Below are 21600 nucleotides of genomic sequence, written 5' to 3' on the forward strand. Positions count from 1 at the left end.
GGTGTACACTTCCCCAAATATATTGTCTGTTCAAGTAATTGGAGACTGAACCCTCGACACAAGTTGATCCTTGGGTGAGTTGCATTCTCACTGAATCCTACTGAGAACACCACCTGCAGAGAAATGGGATCAATTGTGCTCATTTACTGCCCATCCCATTCAAAATAAAATCAATATTAAATCTATTAATGAAACTCACCAAAAGTTGAATATTTTTTTGCATTATTCTCGCATTTCTGTCATATTCCATGAAGATCGCATTGGAATCATACTTTCCGCAGTAAAATCACAGTGTTCTTCACATGCTATGTGGGCTTTGTTTCAACAGTCAGGACACGAGACTCTAGCAGCTGAGACTGTTTACAATCATACAGTTCTTTTCTATAGCTAAGATTACAAATACCTCAAGGCAAAAAGCATTTCATGGCATATTCAGAAAATGCAGAGTTAGATTTTAATGAAAATGAATTAAATAGGTATAAGACAGCACCGCTTTAACTTTAAGGGGAAACTCAAGTGTCCTATGCAGTGCTACCAACAAAAAATGTATCATAAGTACTTAGCATGCATTCTTCAACCCAAAAAAATAAGCCCTCATGTCTACACTTTTTTATTTTTTTTGCTTTCACTCCTCACTTGAATTGCCCGGACATATGACTTGCTAGAAGGGTACTTTTTTTGCATTACCATAGTTGCCAAAAAACAGGATAGTTGGCAACTATTTAATACCATATTTTTCATGTTTTTTTTATGTTTCTTTGATATGGTTTTGTACTGAAAACGCCACAGCGGATCCGGGTTCCTGCAAACTCTTTTAGTGGGAAGAGGGTTGGCCAACAATCCCTCCTTTACGTGGGTACCGTATAAGATCCAGATCTCCCTTGGAAGGAAAAGGCTGCATTTCCCCACATGTGGAGTTCAGCTCCAGAAGAAGATTGGGACCTGGTTTCCACTGTGGCCCTAGCGCTTGGAGCCCCTTATCATTTCTTGGAACCCATTAATCTCGTACTAAAGAGAAGCTTTAGCCCAATGCCCCCTCCATGGTCCCATCTTTTCAGCACTGTTGGCTGCTTAAGGCAATCAGTGGAATGAAGTCTTCCTATTGAAATGAATGGGACATCTTCTGCAAGTCATGGTGTTGTGAGAGCGGGGGAAGGTCTCTCCATGCAATTCCTTGGGAAAGACAGCTGTCATATCCATTAAAGTGCATATGATGTCTGGAGTGTTGCCCCCAGACCCAAGGAAGGAACTTCAGCAAACCCAAGTCATTAATGCAAGACAAAAAGGAAAGACTTCAATCCTGATACATGCAAAACTGGGCAGAAGAAAAAAAAAAGACCTCTCAATATCCTGTGTTCCTGTTACATTCCACATAGAGAGGTAAGTGGGGTCTGTTTGATGTTGTCAGGGTTCTCACCCTTCCCCCACTCCCACTTGCTTTCTGCTCAGTAAACAGGTACACACATCTACCTGATCATTAGTTAATTAGCCAGCCCCCTTTTGTTCTGGCTATTTAAGCTGCTAGGTTCAGTACTTCACAGCCTTGCGTGGTTTCAGACCTCCTAGTGCATTCCCTCTACTGATTCTGTGTATGAACCTGGCCTGTCCTACTAAATCTCTTGGTTCCTGATCCTGGCTTCTGTTCCTGACTCCACTACCTTCTGTGTTCCTGACTCCACTACCTTCTGTGTTCCTGACTCCACTACCTTCTGTGTTCCTAACCTGGCTCATCTGACTACCTGCTTTGGCTTTGACCTCTGGCTTGGATTCTGGATTGTACTTTACATTTATTTTTGCTATTTTTCTATTATTTAATAAAAAGGTGTTTTTTTATCAGCATCTGCTGTTTCCATAGTTTTCTTGGTTCCCTGAAGATGTGCTTTCAGAGAATACACAATTTATGAGGGTTACTTTGATATGACGATTTTAGTTTTACCACTTTAATCATAATGTGCACCTTTACATTCAAAAGTATGAACCGCTTTGCACCGTGTTACATATGTGGTATCTAGGCCCTTACAAAAAATGACTGCAGTTTTTCTGAAGTAATACTGCAGTTTTTTGGACATGAAAAAACTGCAATACTGCACTTTTACTGCAGTATTACTGCACATTTACTGCAGTTTTACTGCATTTGTACTTCACTGTACTGCAGTTTTACTGCACATTTACGGCACTTTTTTTTTTATATTGCAAACCTACAGTTGTACTTCAATTTACTGCAGCTTTATTGCATTTGTACTTCCGTACAAAAATAACTGCAGTACAACTGCAGTACAGTGAAGTACAAATGCAGTAAAAGTGCAGTAAATGTGCAGTAAAAGTGCAGTATTGCAGTTTTTTCATGTCCAAAAAACTGCAGTATTACTTCAGAAAAACTGCAGTAATTTTTTCGTAAGGGGGTGCTCGGCAGAAGTGGGAGATTAGTTGTGTTTTCTTTCCTGTCCCAGTGTGTAGCATCATCCCAAAATGTGCCTGACATGTCAAAAGGTACAAAGAAAACAAATAAGAAATTCTGTGTTCCCATTAGTTTTGTGTTTAGTGGTGAGTCACACAGATAGGTAAGCAGGGTGTGTTTAAAATCCTCGGGTGATATGCTTGCAGGGAACGTATTGTTTGTTCCGTCTATTGCTTACATATCACATATATGTAGTATCTATGTGCTTAAGAGAAAATGTGATACATTTTTTGTGTTTCCTTTCTTGGTTCCTTTTAGATTTGCGGTTATAGTGGGCCACCTGGACAGGTAATTGGGGTGTCTAATGTTCAAGGTTTGTGTATTTTAGGGAATATATACTCATACCTGGTCAAACCCAGTAAAGCACGGCTTCTCCTGTTCTCCGGGTCGTGGGAGTGGGATTTTGACACGCCCCGCTCCCCGCCCATTTGCCCTTTAAATGAAGGTGTTTCCCATGGACGTCAGTGGGCAGTCTTGGCCGCGTCCCGCAAGGGAAGGCTCCAGGTAGTCGGAGTGAAGAAGGTATGTATATAATGTAGTCTTACGGGGGGGGGGGTTGATTAAAATGTTGGATGTCTATCCTGGCTCAAATCAGAAATTGATCCAGTAAAGTAAATTCCAAGTTTGAAAACTTGTTCCAAGTTTGACCCTACAACATTGTAGCATTGTAGCTACAAAAATAAATTAAACTTCCAGGCATATGAGGTGTTTCCAAAATCAAGACATTTACCTAAATATATTTTGGTTTGTTTTTTTTCCGTTTGCACTGGCTATGTATAGTTTTTATAGGTAAACTATAAAAAAGTGGATTTTTAAAATAATTTGTTTAGATTTTACCCCACAAAGAAAGGCCTGCTTGTCCTGAAGAAAGCAAAAAAACAATATATAATTTGTGTAATCATATAAGAACAGCTCCCCTTTCGGTTAATAAATGAAATTCTATCTGCAAAACTTTAATGCCAATATTGCCACGTATAATAAGATTACATTTTCTACCAGATATTTAAGCTAATGCAAACTTAATTTGTTGTGGGAAACTTAACGAGTGCCTGTCAGCTAATGCAAAGCAAACTCTTTCACAGATATGTGAGTCAATAGAGTTAGGCATTTTCCCAGCAAAAATTCTACTTCACAGGCCACAGAACTTGAAGATTTTTTTCAGACTGCAGACAAAAAAGGAATTGTCAGACAAAGTACAGTGGCTATCACAGTATATCAATTGGATTTTGAACTGTAAAATCCCCTCATATTGGACTATGGGGGTTGATCTATTGCAATAGAGATGTTATAGTTTGCAGTTCTGCACACTAAATAAATATGCAGTACATTATATATATATATATATATATATATTATTATTATTATCGTTTCTTTATATAGCGCCAACAGTTTACGCAGCACTTAATACAATTCATATATTCAAGGGGTATGACAAGACGAGAATTTGACTAAGACAAACTGATACATTAGGTGGAGAGAGCCCTGCTCACAAGCTTACAATCTTGAGGATGTATATATATATATATATATATATATATATATATATATATATATATATACTTATGTGTTATAGCACTGTACAGCCTAACTTCCCATAATAATAATAGTCCTGGCCCTTTTGTTAAGTTATTGTCCATATTATTGTTGGAGGAAAACTGGAACTCCCCCGACGTCAGCGGGACTTCCCACCGATGCTGACGTCATTGGGGAGTCCTGGCCGTGTCCCGCAAGGGAAGGCTCCGGGTAGCCGGAACGCAAAAGTTCCCAGGTATGTTTATAACATTAGCACATTTGTTTGGGGTAGATATGTGTCATGCTGGATTGTTGGATTCTACCCTGTGCCCCCCCCCCACATAACATCTAGCCAAAACTACACCGAAGACATTATCCTACAGGTATACCGTAAACTTGACAGTCCTATCCTGCTGCTCTAATTGTTTTTGGATTTAATTATTCTGTGGAATCCACACCTACACAAAGGAAACGAGGGCTCATTTTCCATACAGTGAATGTGGGAACTTGATGGCCAATGGTTACCCTCTTTCAAGTCCGCTCTCTCTAAAATGAAGAGCCTCAAAAGATATAAAAACACAATTGAGTTTGAAGGATTTTACATAATCCATCCTCCAACCAGATTTAACCTAATAAAAACAATATCTATATAATCCACCATCCAATTAAGTTTAAATTATCCTATCTCCAGGAGAAAATTCAACAGACTGCAACAAAAACTTGTTTGACCTTGAAAATCACAGTTGCAGAAACAATCTCTGGTCTGCCAGAATCAATCAAGCCAACAGCATTGTAGAAAACAAAATCACTACATGACTCCCAAAGGCACTGAACCTGTCTTACAACCACCACCTGTTGCAAATTGAACAAGCTCACCTGACTCTGACAGAGGCTTAAAACCATTACATCTATGCCGGTCATTATGAAACTCCTTAACGTCCAAGACAAACTCAAGATCATAATAGGATATCACAATATCTGCAACCTACACTATGGATCACATAACATTCTTATATTCCAGTGTTATTGTGCCACCATGAGATGCCAAAATGGCAAAGTTCCACATGGCCATTCAAGGCTCTACCTATAGTTTTGACAACCCACAGAAGGCACACAACATTCTCCAGGCTGTACCATCTTAAGTCATAAGATCATTGATACCAAAATATCTAACCTTACGGGACTAATTGAATTTGCTCCATTTTTTTCACAACTATTGTAGTTACTAACGATCACATGGGTTTTGCCTGTTGCATCCTAGTTGTCTTGTTAGCCACCACCATAAACCTTAGTAGCACAATTTTGTAGGCCACCTTCTCTTTGGTGTGTTTCGGTAAATACTAGAACACACTCAAACCCTCACGTTACATTTCATGCTGCTGCAGAAAACCCACTGCAAAAAAGGAAAAATGGCTCACCTGGAGAGCAAACACATCCTTTTGGACTTAAATGTCAATGGTCTAGATATGATAAGAGGGTTTGTACCGTGTTAGCCGTTGAGAAAACAGGAGAAAAATAAAGTTAAAATACTACCATTTATTGGCTTACTGAGAGTTGAGCTTTCGAGACCAAGTCGTTAGGTCCCTTTCTTAGGCATTAATGAACTGAGGAAGGGACCTAACAACTTCTCAAAAGCACAACTCTCAATGCTCTAGATATGACATAGTGAATGTTCTGGCACCTAATTATTATTACTATTATTATACTTTATTTATAAAGTGCAGACAGATTCTGCAGCGCTGTACAAGATGAACATTTTACAGATAATGACAAGTACAATACAGCAATTGATATACAGATAAAAGAGGAATGAAAGGCCCATATTTTGAAAGAGTGTCTCCATCCTTTGAGTACGGGCATAGATATTGACAGGTACACCTGGACTAAATCACAGTAAACTGCCACATAAAAAGTAATGAGAATCTCCCAATACTGTGTGACTGAGGAAAAATGAGGATTAGTCTCATACACACCTTATATCCAAAATGATTCACTCTATGCTTGTTAGATGTGCAATTAAAATACATAGGAGATTATACTACAGAATACAAGCCTTGTAAGTAAGTTTCACTAGTCAAAGGCTATTTTCCAAATTTGTTGAAGCGGAGTCATTTATTAAAGCGGAAAAAATGTATGTATGTGTTGTGTTTTGTTTTTTTTTTTTGTAAGACCCGGAAAAAAATAATTACATGCCATCAGCAATTGTTTATATACAGTATATATTTGCAAATCCGCCGAACTGATCTGCTCTGATGTTAACTCAGTTTATGAATATACCTAGCAGGATATATATATATATATATATACACACATTTAGTTAAACGTCACCTCGTGCATCTAGTTGTGCTGTTAAACTGGCATCCTGTTCCGCAATGCTATTAGGGCAGTCCTTTTGTAACTCTCACACATCTATAAACGTGATTGTGTCTGGCATTTGTGGCATTGATTCAATTAACATTGGATCCAAACTGGTCCCTTTGAGGAAGTTAAACAAGTCAAAATAACTTCCCAGCACCCTACAGCATCTCAAGTCTCAGCTTGACTATTTACCAATTGCTTACTTATGCTAGAAACCCGGAAATTGCAGCCAAGCTAAACCAAATTAGCAGTTTCTGCAGTCAATCTGGCTTTTAAATTCACCACCTTGACAGGTACCAACCTGAATAAGAAGTCCTGCCTTAGCAAAGCACCCAATCCACCCTGGCATTACTTTAAAAAAAATTCACCCAAAGGAAAACCAGAGGAGACTCTATTCTTTCATTTTATAGTTCCATCATATTCCACAGCTGTCTACAATAAATTGTGGTGCATCCCATAAAAATTGGAGAAAAATTTTCCTAACTTGCAGTGCAAGAAAATATAGATTTTATTAACGACAGGAGGCGAATATTATGCATTAAATTCCTTCTTTACTACTTCAGCAGCAAAATAGTTAAATACAAAGTTTGGTGGAACAAATAAAAACATCCAAACTTGAAAGGCACAATAGAACACTGAGTAGCCAATCAGCATGCAGTAGAGGATATGTAGGTGTAGATCCCCAACTAATCTCCCTCTTTCGCGCTGCCGACTGGACGATAATCATAAACTTCCAAAACAAAGAACGATGAGAATAAACTAATCTGAAATGAGAAAATGACATAAAGGGAGGGTTAATGAGGTGGGATAATATTCGCCTCCTGTCGTTAATAAAATCTATATTTTCTTGCACTGCAAGTTAGGAAAATCTCCAATTTTATTACAGACAGGAGGCTTCATATTATGCATGTTTAAAGCTAGATATAAAAATTACAACACCACAGACGAGATGTGAGTATCAGGTTTAAAATAAAAGGTCTTGAAGGTGGAGTCAGTGGACCAATCTGCGGCTTTGAGTATCTCAGCCAAAGAACCACCAGCCAGGAAGGCTTTAGTTGACATAGCACTTCTGGAGGAATGAGCTCCAAACACAGAGATATCTATGCCCGCCAGAGACATAGTGGCTCTGACCCATCTAGCGAGAGTAGCCGAGGAGACAGGAAGAAAAGGTTTACGAAAGGAAATTAGAAGCTGAGGAAGAGAGACATTACGAAGAGATGTAGTCTTGAGCTCATAGGCTTTGAGACAAGCAACAACACAAAGAGACGGATGATGTGGAAATGAAGGGTAGAAAACAGACTGTAAACCAGTTTTAGTACGTCTCTGGATTTTAAAACTAACACCATTAGGTACATATTGTCTAAGAGATATATCTAAAGCCCTGACATCTGAAACCCTTTTGAAAGAAATGAGACATAATAGAGTGGTTAGTTTAAATGACAATAATTTCAAAGGGAGAGAGTCATAATTGTCCCAGGAATTCAATAAGTTCAATACAATAGACACATCCCATGTATGATGGTATTTAGGAAGAGGGGGGCGTTTGAAACGGACACCCCTCATGAGCTTGCATACTAAAGGATGCTTACCTGAAGGAAATCCATCGATGAAAGCGTGATTGGAGGAAATAGCCGATCTGTACACATTGATGGTACGATAAGCTTTACCAGAGTCAAACTGGGATGAAAGGAAATTTAGAATGTTGGTTACATTGGAATGTACGGGATCCACCTCCCGTTCCATGCACCAAAGTAACCAAAGCTTCCAGGCAGATCCGTAATTAGTTCTGGTACCTGGAGCCCAGGTTTCGGAAAGGATACGTCTAGCCGAGTCTGAAATTTCTGGATCAAGTTGTGCTGCCCTGATACTAGGCAGGCCACAAGGGGTAACTGGTGGAAGAGGACCAGAGGGTGGAAGTTCCCTGCTGGGTCGAGGAGGATGTCCTGATGGAAAGGAAGGGTCCTCGGGAAATCTATTAGGATACTCAACAGGAGAGGAAACCATGGTTGTGTTTGCCACCATGGAACAACTAGGGCCAGGACTGCTCTCTGGGAGCATGTAAGGGGGAGAACCCTGGAGATCATGGAGAAGGGGGGAAATGCATAGTTGATCCCTTCTGACCAGTCCTGAAGGAAAGCATCCTGGCCTTCGGCTTCCGGGTCTGGTCGCCAGCTGAAGAATCGGGAAAGTTGAGTGTTGAGTCTCGAGGCAAACAGATCTATGGCAAATGGGCCCCAAAGGCTTGAAAGGGTCAGAAAAACTGAGGGATTCAGTTTCCAATCGCTGGAATCTGTGAGAAAACGTGAGTTCAAATCCGCTATGGTGTTGGATAGCCCTGGCAGATATTCTGCTCTGAGAAAGATGTCTCGCTCTAGACAGAAGTGCCATAAGGTCTTGGTAATATCTGCTAGGAGTTTGGACTTGGTCCCCCCCAGACGGTTCACATACTGAACCGCGGATATATTGTCCATCTTGAGGAGAACGCAACAATGAGTTTTGTCCTTCGCAAAACTCCTTATTGCGAAAAACCCTGCCAGTAATTCCAAACAGTTGATGTGAAGATTGAGTTCTGTTATGGACCACTTCCCTCCGGTGGAGATTGAGCCGCAACGAGCTCCCCAACCCAAACGACTGGCATCGGACTCTATGACTATGTCTGGGAATGAGCTGAAGATTGCTCTTCCATTCCATCTGCGAAGGTGGAGAAGCCACCACCGTAGTTCTTCTTCTGTGTCTGGGGTTAGGGAAATCTCGTCTGAATATCCCAGACCATTGCGGAGATGTTGAGCCTTCACACGTTGAAGTGCTCGATAATGGAGGGGAGCAGGGAAAATAGCTTGGATAGAGGCTGACAAAAGGCCTACTACTCGAGCTAGGGATCTGATAGAGATCAGGCGTTTGTTCAGAATAGAGGAAATCTCTTTCCTTATGGTTTTGAGTTTCCTTGGAGGAAGACTCAGTGTAGCGGACTGTGAATTGACTAGGAATCCCAGAAATTCTATTTCCTGGGTTGGAGATAGAATGGATTTCTCCGTGTTGATGATAAAACCTAAGTTTGAGAGAAGGGAAACTGTCCAAGATTTGTGAAGAGAGATGGTCTCTAGGTCTTGAGACATTATAAGGATGTCGTCTAGATATATAATGAGTCTGACACCCCTGCTGCGTAGTAGTGATACTACGGGTTTGAGTAATTTGGTAAAGCACCATGGTGCAGAAGACAACCCAAATGGCAAGCATGTAAATTGCCATTTCGTATTCTTCCAGAGGAATTGGAGAAATGGTTGATGGGACGGATGAATGGGTACAGTAAGATAGGCGTCCTTTAAATCTATCTTTATGAGCCAATCTTTGTGAATGAGAAGGTCTCGAAGGAGGTGAATTCCTTCCATTTTGAAATGGTTGTATTTCACAAAGGCATTGAGAGTGCGTAAATTGATAACCGGTCTGTGGCCGGAATCCCTTTTCTTTACCAAGAACAAATTGCTCAGGAAACCAGGGGAGTCTAGAGGGACCTGAATAATAGCACCTTTGTGGGACAAGCCTGAGATTTCTTCTTGGATCAGCAAAGTGTCTTGTTGGGTAAAATGAATTGGATGGGGAAGCTGATCCTGAAAGGGGGGAAACATGAATTCTATTTGGTAACCCCTTACTGTATCTAGAACCCAAGAGTCGTTTGTGATACGACTCCAGATAGGGAAAAAATGTAATAATCTCCCCCCCAGCCTGTTGGGGGAAGAAAGGGGAGCAGTGATACTTACTGAAAGATGATCTTCCACGAGGAGTTCCTCGATGGCCCCGTGCTTTCCAGGGTCTTCCCCGATGTGGGAAGAAAGGGAGATGGTTGGAGTTTCCTTGATAACCCTTATAAGACGAGGTGTAGCTTGGGTTATATGAAGAGGTCTGGTATGGAGGGTTTGGACGGCTGGGGAAACGACCTCTGCTTTTCCCAGCCCTGCCAAAAATTTTTGGGTGGAAAACCTTCTTGAGACTGGCATTTGCCTTGTCCAGATTGGAGAAAACATTTACATATTTGTTAATGTCCTTGAGAAAGGCTTCTCCAAATAAACAACCTTCCGCAGCTGAGCCTGGTTCTTTACTGGATATATGGGCTAGCTGCGGGTCAATTTTAATAAGGATGCTTCGTCTGCGCTCTGCGGACATAGCGCAATTGGCGTTGCCCAGGAAGCAAATTGCCCTTTGCATCCAGCCACTTAGTATGTTAATGTCGACAGGAGTGTCTGTGCGCTTGGCATCCTCTATGAGCTCCAGGACTTTGGCTAGAGGACCAGACACATCCAGGAGCTTGTCTTGACAGGCTTTCAAGGACCTGTCAATGCCCTTTCGGGGGTTCTTCCCAGTTTTTGCGAGGTAGTGGATTACTGTCTCGTCTAATTCTGGGGTCTCAATTACCTTATGAGGTAAGACTGGTCTTGGGCATTCTGCCCGCATCTTGTTGCGAGCTCCCTGTTCGAGAGCTTGTCGCATCCAGAGCTCCATATATTTAGAGACTTGTTCAGTTGGTACCCACTCGGCCGAGCGGGGATGTTTTATTTGGTCTGGATGGAAAAAGGGGAACCCCTTAGCATTCCAGAATAGAGTCTTCAGTTTTTCCAGGCTGATCGTTATGATCTTGGGAGTCTGAATACAAATCGGATGAGGATGAGGAGTCGGTTATTAGCGAAACGATTTCAGAGTCCGAATCACTGCTAGAGGAGGTATGGAAGGAATCAGGCTTCCTCCTATAATGGGCCTTCTGAGCTCGTTTGCCTTCCTCACGAGCAGAGGGTTTAGATTTGGTCTGGGTGTCAGACACGTCTTTCACATGCGCAGAGCGCAAAGATAAGTCTGTTTCTTTCCCATGTAAACGGCTTTTAGCGCGTTTGGGGGAGTCTGAAGATAGAGGAAAGCAGTGTTTCCTTTTCTGGGTGGCCTTCCCAGACCTCCTCATGCCTATGGCTAAAGTAGATTCCGACTCCTCATGTGACCAAAATTGGTCTGAGGGGGTTCTAGGGTCACTATCCCTGGAGTGTTTTTTAGGTTTGGAATGGGATACTGCAGAGGCTATAGATTTCACCAATGACTCCTGCATTGAAGTCATGGCCAAAACCACCGCGGTGGAGACAGACTTTGAGACTGTATTATCCCAGATGTCCTTAATATGGGCCTCAGAAATTGAACCAGGTGTAGGAATAGAGGCAGGAGTGGGCATATCACCTGCCTTTTTCAGTTCCTTTGAAGACATAGTAAAACAGCAACAAAAGGAGACACTCTGGAGCTGTTGAGGTAAGCTGAGGTGAAAAGGGGGCGGGAATCTAGCTGAGAACCAGCTAGAGCCAAAATCCCGTGAGACGTATGACGTCACACGCGATTTCAGCAGAAAAGTGGAATAGAAATGAAACTGACAAAGAAACGAAAGCAGTCGCTGGACCCGAAAACGCAGCAGAAATTGGCGCAAACAGGGTATGATAGATGTAGGGGTGAGGGGAATAGTATAAACACCCAAAATAAGCAATTTGGTAAAAACAGCAACACTGTATAATTGAATGCGCGCACACCTGTGAACGTGTGCGCATGCACCCACTAGCAGGATGAAATTAAACAGCCAGAGGGTAGTGACAAATATTAGAAAATAAATTAAAGCATTTTAAACCACATAACTGAGGTAAAAAATACAATTCAGAGAGCAAAAAACAGTTGGTACTTATCTGTGCAGCTGAGCAGCAAGAAAGAGGGAGATTAGTTGGGGATCTACACCTACATATCCTCTACTGCATGCTGATTGGCTACTCAGTGTTCTATTGTGCCTTTCAAGTTTGGATGTTTTTATTTGTTCCACCAAACTTTGTATTTAACTATTTTGCTGCTGAAGTAGTAAAGAAGGAATTTAATGCATAATATGAAGCCTCCTGTCTGTAATAAAATATGGACTTACAGAGGTATAAGACATATATATGATTATCATCATATGTAAAAATTAAAACAAGAAAAAAACATGCTTACGAGTAATAGCTAGGAGTACAGATTACCTGTTTTATGCATTTTGTGGTTATTTGGCTCATATCCACGCATGTCATTGTTTACAAAAAATAGTCAAAAGGAGACACTTTTGTGAACATCCTAGAGACTGGTTCAGATTTATTTCTCATGTGCCCCTAAGCAAAATTTCTCCTGACACTGGCCAAAGCATTTTTTTAATAAAAGTTTGTTGGCATAAAACGGTTTGGACAGTGAACACATTTGGAAGAACAAGACCTGGGGAAAAAAACTAAGAAATTAGGAAAAAACATTGTGAACTGACCGCTTTATCTTAATGGGCACTGGTGATGTATTATAAGTTGCTATGGGTGTTCTCTCTTTATTAGATCTTGCCTCGTACTATTGCCACTGAACAAGCTAAGTGCATTTTGAAGTCCAGGTGCTTTATAACTAGATTGTGTTTCCTGTTTAAAGTATCACCTGTATTCAAGGAATAAGTCTTATGTGTATGATTTACCATATACTTGGTTCTCCTTTGTGTAATAAATTGGTTAACATGATTTTCTTCAAGGTTAGTTTTACATACGCTGCTAAATATTCAACACTTTAACAATGAAATGTAACATTTTAATACTGTAGTATGCTGATACGGTTAAATACCTAAACCCTCCCTCAAAATAGCTTTTAATCATCTAAAATTTGTTTTCACGGTCATGAGGATACCTGGGAATGCTCTGGCTCTGGCTCCACGTCTTGCAGGATGCGGGTAGCAGGTCCTGCCGAAATTGCGCCATTTTTGGAGGGGAAGTTGGCGGGAAGCATGCGTGCTCCAACGCTGCTCCCATAACCCAGAGTTACCCCTCACGGTGACCCAGATAAGCAGAGCTTCACCGAGAGTACCCGGGTATGGCCATGAGGCTGTTGACATAGAAAATTGAAAGTCTTCTTAATGTTCTGGGAGAGATCCAACCTGGTGTAATTTACAGCTATAAACAGCACTCTATTCCAGTATAGTGATTAATATTGTGTTGTATTTGTTTTTTAAAAACATTTTTCAAAGGTACTGCTCGAGGGCTCCTTACATGTTGCACACCATAACAACTCAAGTGACTTAAAAAATGCCTTTGTCATCATTTGGATTTTTCCTATAATCCGCTATTCAGTGTGTAGGGTGAACTGTGTAATATTTAGCAGCACAATGACATATGGCATTCTGCTTCACCAAATCGGGCAGCATTATTTGATAGATAAACTGGACAGTCTACTGATAACACCGACATTAGACAGCTGAGAACTGTTTGACCCCAGGCCAGAGACTAGAAATAACAAATATTTGGCCTTCTATGATGGGCAGTCAGCAAAAACCCAACAGATCTGTATCCTAGCCTTGGAAGTGGTACAGCAGCAGAGCAAGCGGTCTGTTAACTTAATACACAAGTGACAATTTAGTATCACCATGAGGATAGAACATCACGAAATAATCAGCAATAAGATACATTTTATTATTTATGCTAACATGTTTATACAACCTTTTGTATGAAACACAAATAAAGCACACATCTGTGTGTTCAGCTGTTAGTTTAATTTGCAGTATGCTACACTCAGGGAAGGAGCTGAGGCCTAAACCCCCACACAACTAACATGCACACAGTCTTACACACACACATACTAACACCGTGCATGGACCCTATCTTCACAGCAACTCACTCAGGTGTACCATGTTTCTTGACACGAGCTGCCATGTTACTACAGCAGGGTCACGTAACTTTGTGTTACATGGCCCACCCAATTTTTTTTTGAAGAATTGCCCCTGCTACCCAGGGCCAGCCTGCCACTGCATATACTTCAAATATCCCGATAACATTTAGTCAGACTAAATCCAAATGTAACGTATTGACCCAGACTAATACATCCTAAGTCAGATTTAACTATTAAAGGGGATGAAAAGTAAAAATGCCTAAAAGTAAGCATTTTTAAAAGGTCTTCAGATGGAGACCGCTGAGGTCACAAAAGCTTACGCAACTATACATCTTTTTCTATGTTGTCCCAATAAATAGTATCAACCCCAACTGAATACATGATATCTGAACACCAATGTTTTGCTATCATACATCTCTATTGCTTATTGGTTTTAGCAGAGACAGCCAGGGAGGGTGTAAATGAAACAATATTTTCATTTTCTAAACCCAATAACTTAAACAATGCCAAACAATGCCTGGCTTAAAAAAATATTTAAACATTTTTTGAGATTTCTGCACATATTCTATATAATGTATAGTAAATAAAGCAGAAAAGTAGAGTACTCCAGGTGTATCAGAACTGTAGCAGCATTGTTGTCTTTTCCAGAAATGTAATACTGCATTCAGGTATAAGAATAGCTGCATTGAATCGTTTAATGCAAGTTTCACCAAAAATCTTAATTAGAAAGATAAATACATAATAAAAAAAAATCATCATAACACATGTGGGGCTTTATTTGATGATGGTGTATTAGGCAGTATTCTGTTCCCTACGTTTTTTTTCCGCTTGCCAGATTTAGTGAGTAATATTTACCCTGAATAAATGAAGAATTCTTGGAGACGTCTGGTAATGGTAAACCATATCACATGTTATTTACATGTCTGTGACCAACCTGTTTTAATGAGGGTGGGGGTAGGGTAACTGTCTACAAAATGAGCTAGTCTACAACAGATTTGTAGCTAGGAAACAAAAGGGACAATTTGAAAACAACATTTCTTACTGATTTACTGAAGTACAGATGAAGTAGATAGCCATATGAGGGTCATGTGATTCTGCTACAATGGCCTTTGTTATGGAAATTGAGAAGATAATGCTTAAGATAAGCGAGTCTCCTGTTAACCTGTACACTTTTTCTTCAGCTTCACATAAAATGTATATTTTCTATGTGCATCTGTTTAGAATTGAAATACATAACAATGAATCAATTCTGTCAGAACAAATAATGAAACAAAAACTCTTGAATGCATACAAAGAATAATAGTTTCGTGGTTTCATTGGATTGGGGGATGGTATAGATAAAAAGTTAAATGGCGTTTGGGTTAACTATGTTAAGGTTGAGTGTGTTGACATTCAAGGTTCCTTTACCTCCATAAGCGAGGACCGCTTTAACAGACTGAAATTGAGGGACCCTCAGAAAGAATTTAGGTAGCTTTTAATGCATTTTTGGCTCAAATGCAGTAGGGCCAAGCCCAGCAGGCACCTTGTGCCCAAAACATGTTAATAACTAGGTTATAATACGTTTTAATAAAACAATGCAGCATTAGTGTATGAGAGACAATTCACTCCATACAAGCTCACATAAGTGGTGAATCTTGCAATGTCATGATGTTATGCAAAATTATTAAATGCAAAATCAGGGTAAAGTGCACTAAAATCTACAGAGTTTTAGTAAAGGTGGTGTTATAAAATTTCTCTGCAGGTATTTGGCTTTTCCCATTCAGCGTGTTGTTTTCAGTAGCTACCCGGAGAATAGCTTTCCTAGAAAAGAAACATGCTGTCTCCTTGTGTGTGAGACTGAAACCTGAGATGGTAAACAGGCTGTTAAAGAGCGGTGGAATGTCTCCCTAATAGCAACAGCACACAAAAAACACCATCCAGTCCTTTTTCTGAAGGTCAGTGAAGCACGAACAGGCAGGGCCAAAAAGTGAATGGCCAAGTGCCCTCATTTATAGGAGGACATGTAAGATTTTTCCTGGGTGCAGTTGTGAAATTTCAAAAGGCAGCTGTGCTAAGAACTGAAAAACAAGAAGCTGGGACAAAACAAATATGTGTAATAATACAGTACGGAACATCTTAGCAACATAGAATCATATCAATACAGTACAGAACATCTTAGCATAACAGAATTGGCAGATAAACAGCCTGCCCATATATTTTGCCCATTCATGCTGCTGTAATATTATACATTTATTATATTTATTTATACATCTATTACAGTAAGGAGACAATGAAAATTAGCAATAGTATTAAAAAAAAATCACAATTAGATTTACACATATTAAGGCATACTGGTACTGAAGGAGAAGAAGGTCCTGCTCTTATTAGCTAAGCTGTGTGGCATCAGCAAAGCAAGCTGGAACAACTAACTTCTTCATCAGGGGTGCCTGCATCAACCCAGTAAGTATGTACTGCAAACACTGTACATTTCACTGCAGGCACTTAGGTCTTGATGGAAGGACCTAGGAAAATTAATTGGTTTATAGAACAGAAACATCTTATAACATCACTAAAATATAGCAAACAAAGAAGAAAAGTAAACCCTTTCATTCTTACGCAGGGTTTACTTTTCTTCTTTGTTTGTGTTTTTTATACCTTTTTTGGTGTATTGTTGTTTAACCCCTGCAGCATATTTGATTTTATTTCAGGCCACCCCTTATTACTTTATATTACTAAAATATAGCAAGCCTGTTACATTTAGAGGCTGGGCTTTTCTGTATCTGAAGCTAGAAATTCCATCAGGAGAATAATAAGAATTATAAACAATCTATTCTGGTGACGATTTTCTTTTGACCCATGAAAAGGCCAGTGCCTTGTGTATTCAGATGAACCAGACTTCAGACAAAGATTCTGCTAAGCAAAGCTGGAAATGAGTGAACAGAATTCAGCCATAGACAATGGAACAAATTCATTTCTTTACAAGTGCTTAGTGCGCTGTAAGAAACCTGCCATCAATTCTTATAAAGGAACATTTTGTAATAAAAATAAAACTTATTATAATAACACAAAACATGTTTCATGCCAGATGTGTAATAATGTACATGTAAAGTCACCAGATCCAACAGTTAAGTTGTCAGTATATACACTTAATGTATATGAATCGTATACAATGACCTTTCTGTAGTTTCATTCCACTGATTGGCTGCTAGAAGCCAATTGGTGGCAGGAAACTGCTCCTTTTCAATGCATATTTATGTATTGTGAGAATTTTAATATACATTCTTCAAAATAAATAAATGAAGTACTTACATAAGATATAAACTGCATGTGATGACTTTAAAAAGCCTAAGACCTCAAAGGATATGAAATAAACCCTCTTTCTCACTTAAAATTGTTAAGATTTTTATGAAGCTGTACAACCAATAACTTTGATGTGGTAAATTCAATTGAGCCTTGTTACTGTTCATGGCCCTAATCATATAAATATACAATGCCTAAGAAAAGTTATATAATATGGAGGGAAAACAATGATTGTAATTTTATAAAATCTGAAATTTGAAAGGGTTAGATAATCTGTGTTAGGATGTCTCTGAATGCCTCACATGTTCAGGGTGTTTATTTTACCTATCTTAGGTTCATAAAGTTGGTTCTTTCTTATTGATCTCTAAGTAGCCATTATTAGCAGACACAGATTCTACAACTGTTATCTTGATTGTAGACATTATTTTTATAGTAGGATCACAAACCATGATTTTTTTCACTACCATTCAAATAAATCAACATTTAGGTCACTGAATCAAGCCCAATGTCTGCAAAAAAAGACATAAGGCTGAAGAAAATGACGCTGGGGTTCTTACTAGAAGTGTATCGTAGAAGTTACTGAAGAACATCCAGTTTATGAAGAGTATTGTGTACTCTAATGCACAAAGTATACTTTTATGCTTCTCACCACTTTCCTTATGACTCATTTATTGTCACATTTGTAAGAAGCGCACTTATCCTGTTTTCCCAACAGGTTAGATAAATAACCTTAATGAAAGTTAAATAACACTTTAAGTGGCATAGTTAAGCTCCTCATTTTATTTTAAGAAGACAGACGTAACAATTAAATCAAACACTCACAAATGTGTCTGTTGTCTTCAAAGTAGACTTCATAGAGCCCAATTAGCCCACACTGCTGTTATAACTTATTATTACTTCCATCAATGATATACTAAAACACCAAACAAAACTAAATAATCACCAAATAATCCAATGATCAGGGTGGGAAATTGACTAAATTGAAGTCAGACTGGTTATCCTGATAAATCCAGCAGTCAAACTGGTAGATATTTATGCTTTAAACTGGGAGGTGGAAATCTGTATTAATTAATTAAGAATCTGAAACCAAAGCCTTGATTTTTTTACCATTGAGTTATAAAAAAACCAGGTGGAACGGAATACTGCTTTTTAGACACAGTCCTGATCACACAATAGGGCCATCTGCCATATAACATTGACTAGGTGGAGAAAGGGATGAACCCCATTAATGCAGAAGCACGTGGGTCTATATGGGACCTCCCACTTAAGGTTTATTAGAGGCATGTCTGTAAAGTGTTCCTCTATAGAAGTGACAGTCCCAAATCCCTCTGACCCTCTTTCCTCCTTTGACATCCCTCTTTTCTAGGAGCTCGGGGTGTTTGCTTGTATTAGTTTATCACACTTTACTGCTTTAAAAGTCTAAATTCTGTGTAAGGAAACAGCAAATGTGTTCACTGATTAACTTTTTGGCAAAGAATCCTGTATTACATGTGCATGGTGTTTGATGGGGTTAAAGTTTTTCTGCACCAAACTCATCCAGCCGAGTCTTTATGGACCTTGTTTTGTGCACTGGGGCACAGTCATTCTGGAATACAAAAGGGCCTTTCCCAAACTGTTGTCCTAGTATGCTGAAGGGGCACTTTTGGGATGGACTGGAAAAGAGATTGCGAGCCAGGTGTTCTTGTCCAAATCAGTGCCTGACCCCACAAATACTCTACTGGATGAATGGGCAAAAACTCCTAACAGAAACACCCCAAAATCTTATGAAAAGTCTTCTCAGAAGAGTAGAAGGTGTTGCTCCCTATGGTGTTGTGTAAAAAAAAAGCTAGCTTCCTGGTTATTTTACAAAAAAAAGAGTACATAAAGGTTGGTTTAAAAAATACCAATACAAATAAGATTTGATGTGTTAATTGTATTAATAGTTTTAGGTAAATTCCAGCCTCATGTTATGCTGCTACGTGGTAATTAAGAGTGGAGGTATTGAATCACATTCATTTTAGGACACATGAAAATGAAAGTATACTGACTGAATTTACGTAGGTTAGATTTTTGCAGTGAGTTTCAGTTAGACTTTTAAAGTAACCAGGCGGGGATAATGACAGGCACACCATGACTTTTAGAGAATATTGGGCTGAATTCAGTGCTGGAGATAATATATCAAAAATAATTGGACAGCAATCCCCCCACAGATTACATTGGAGATATCTCTATGACGGGAGACATACATAAACCCAAATTCATTAACCGAGGCAACTGTTTATTTTTTTTCTATTGCAGTCTATGGGAAGAAGAGAGCTTTGAGGCCCCAAAACCTAATGCAACTTTACACTGTTTTCATGTAAAATACTGAACAATAATATAATAGTAATAATGGTAATAATAATAATACAATAATAATACAGCTATATCCATTTTCTTATTCACTAACTTATGTTTTAGCACTTGCATTAAATCCAGCCCGATATATGTTTACAGATTCCTATCAAGACACATGTTCTCAATAATCCTTGGAAAACTGGAGGGGTTCAAATAAATTTGACAGTCTATTTATAATCCCATTTCTCTGATGTGTACCAGACACTTTTTCTTCTCTTCCAGTTCCATGCTCCCAGACTTAATACCTTTCCATTTCAACCAACTGGAGCTGGCAAGTTTCCAGTACGAATGTTTTCTCAGGGGGACTGGGTGTATTTGCCCCATCGGGGCAGACATGAACACTTCTTTCTCTGTATCATAGGAGCAAATGATGGGGGGGGCAGACAAAGGAAAAGTTATTATCTGAGAAAACTATTTTCAAAGCCCTGCACAAACTGAACAGTGACACGAGATTTCTTGGAACCGTATGAAACTACGGAATGAATTAATGGTGTTTAATTTACTCTTATGCCTTGTTTACAGCAGAAGGAACATTATATAAATACCTGGCAGACCCACGTACGTGTGTTTAAAGCAGGTATACGTATTAGATAACATCCATGGGGAGGGTACAGCCACCAATGGAGCTAGTATTTGTACGCTCTTTCTGCATCCCTTACTGAAACACACTAATACAATGTTTAAGGGGATTGGCAACACAACGAACCACCAAAGTGAATATTTTAATTTGTTTTCCAGGGATCTCCAAAAAGTCAGATATTGCCAGAACCAATAAAGCCTCCTAAATGTCCTTAGGGGAAGTCCTCCCTTAATTGCCATCCATGTCATGTCCATGTGTCTGTTAGTCAGCCTGCTTGATGCCACACCAGTCCACACAGTCTCTGCTATGTCACCAGAGACCACTTTGCTATGTTCCATTGTGTCCTTACCTCCGATAAGCTGATGAATTACCCTAGGGGACCAAAGTTTGGTTTAACCAACTCCATGTGGTGTTCTCTTCCAAACTTACTAATATCCAGGTGAAACCAGTAAGGGATAAAGCTGTGCCACTTGTCTCACCCACTGGGGTGGCAAGTAAAAGTGAGACATGGTATTCTTCCAGATCCATACATGTGCACAAAAGAGGCTTGCAGCAATGCTAATAAAGATATATCAGTCAGACAAGATGTTCAATGTGTGCTATGCAATCACCTCCAAAATATAGTTACAAAAAAAATGCATAGAAAGAAAATAAAAATTCAAGTTGGAATGTAATTGCCGTTTTAAGTCTCGATTAATGTAGGCACGCCAGTGTACATAAGTGGAATTGCATGAGAAAAAAAGCTTCAAGTAATGCTAAATAATTCAGTGCAGCTCAGGAGCAATAGTCCACTTGCCAGTTTTTCCCTGATCACTGTAAATACTGTAAACATTTTAGACCTGGATCTGCATTTATATTGGATTTGGCCACTCTTCCCCTAAATAAAAAAAAAACTTTTAGGGAAGAAGACTATAAAAAGTCTGGATTGCTCAACATGCAAATTGTCAGTAATTGCGAGAGTTATGACTGCAGGCATTGCGGGGAGGCAGATGATCTGTTGTAGGAAAAGAGTGCGAAACATTTACAATATTAGATATGAATCTAGAGCACACAAAATAATTCCAAAGTATACTAAGGGACTAGAGGTCTTTATCTTGAGTAGGCACACTTATGTACTAGCTTGCAGTAAGTAAGTAAATCATTACCTACACAATTTCTTTTAGTTAAGCTAAATTGCAGGTTCATTCCCAGTAATTCATCCCCTGCAAGCTATGCAACATAAATAATACGGTGACACTTCAATGAACCTATATTTCTATAAATGTATAACTCTATCTCTACACAAGATACTTAACAGAACTTTTGCAAGGGTTTCATACCGCATCTACCTGTTACACAAAGTTAACACATACTCTGTAACCAG

The sequence above is a fragment of the Spea bombifrons genome, chromosome 1, assembly GCF_027358695.1.
Source record: "Spea bombifrons isolate aSpeBom1 chromosome 1, aSpeBom1.2.pri, whole genome shotgun sequence".
NCBI lineage: Eukaryota > Metazoa > Chordata > Amphibia > Anura > Pelobatidae > Spea > Spea bombifrons.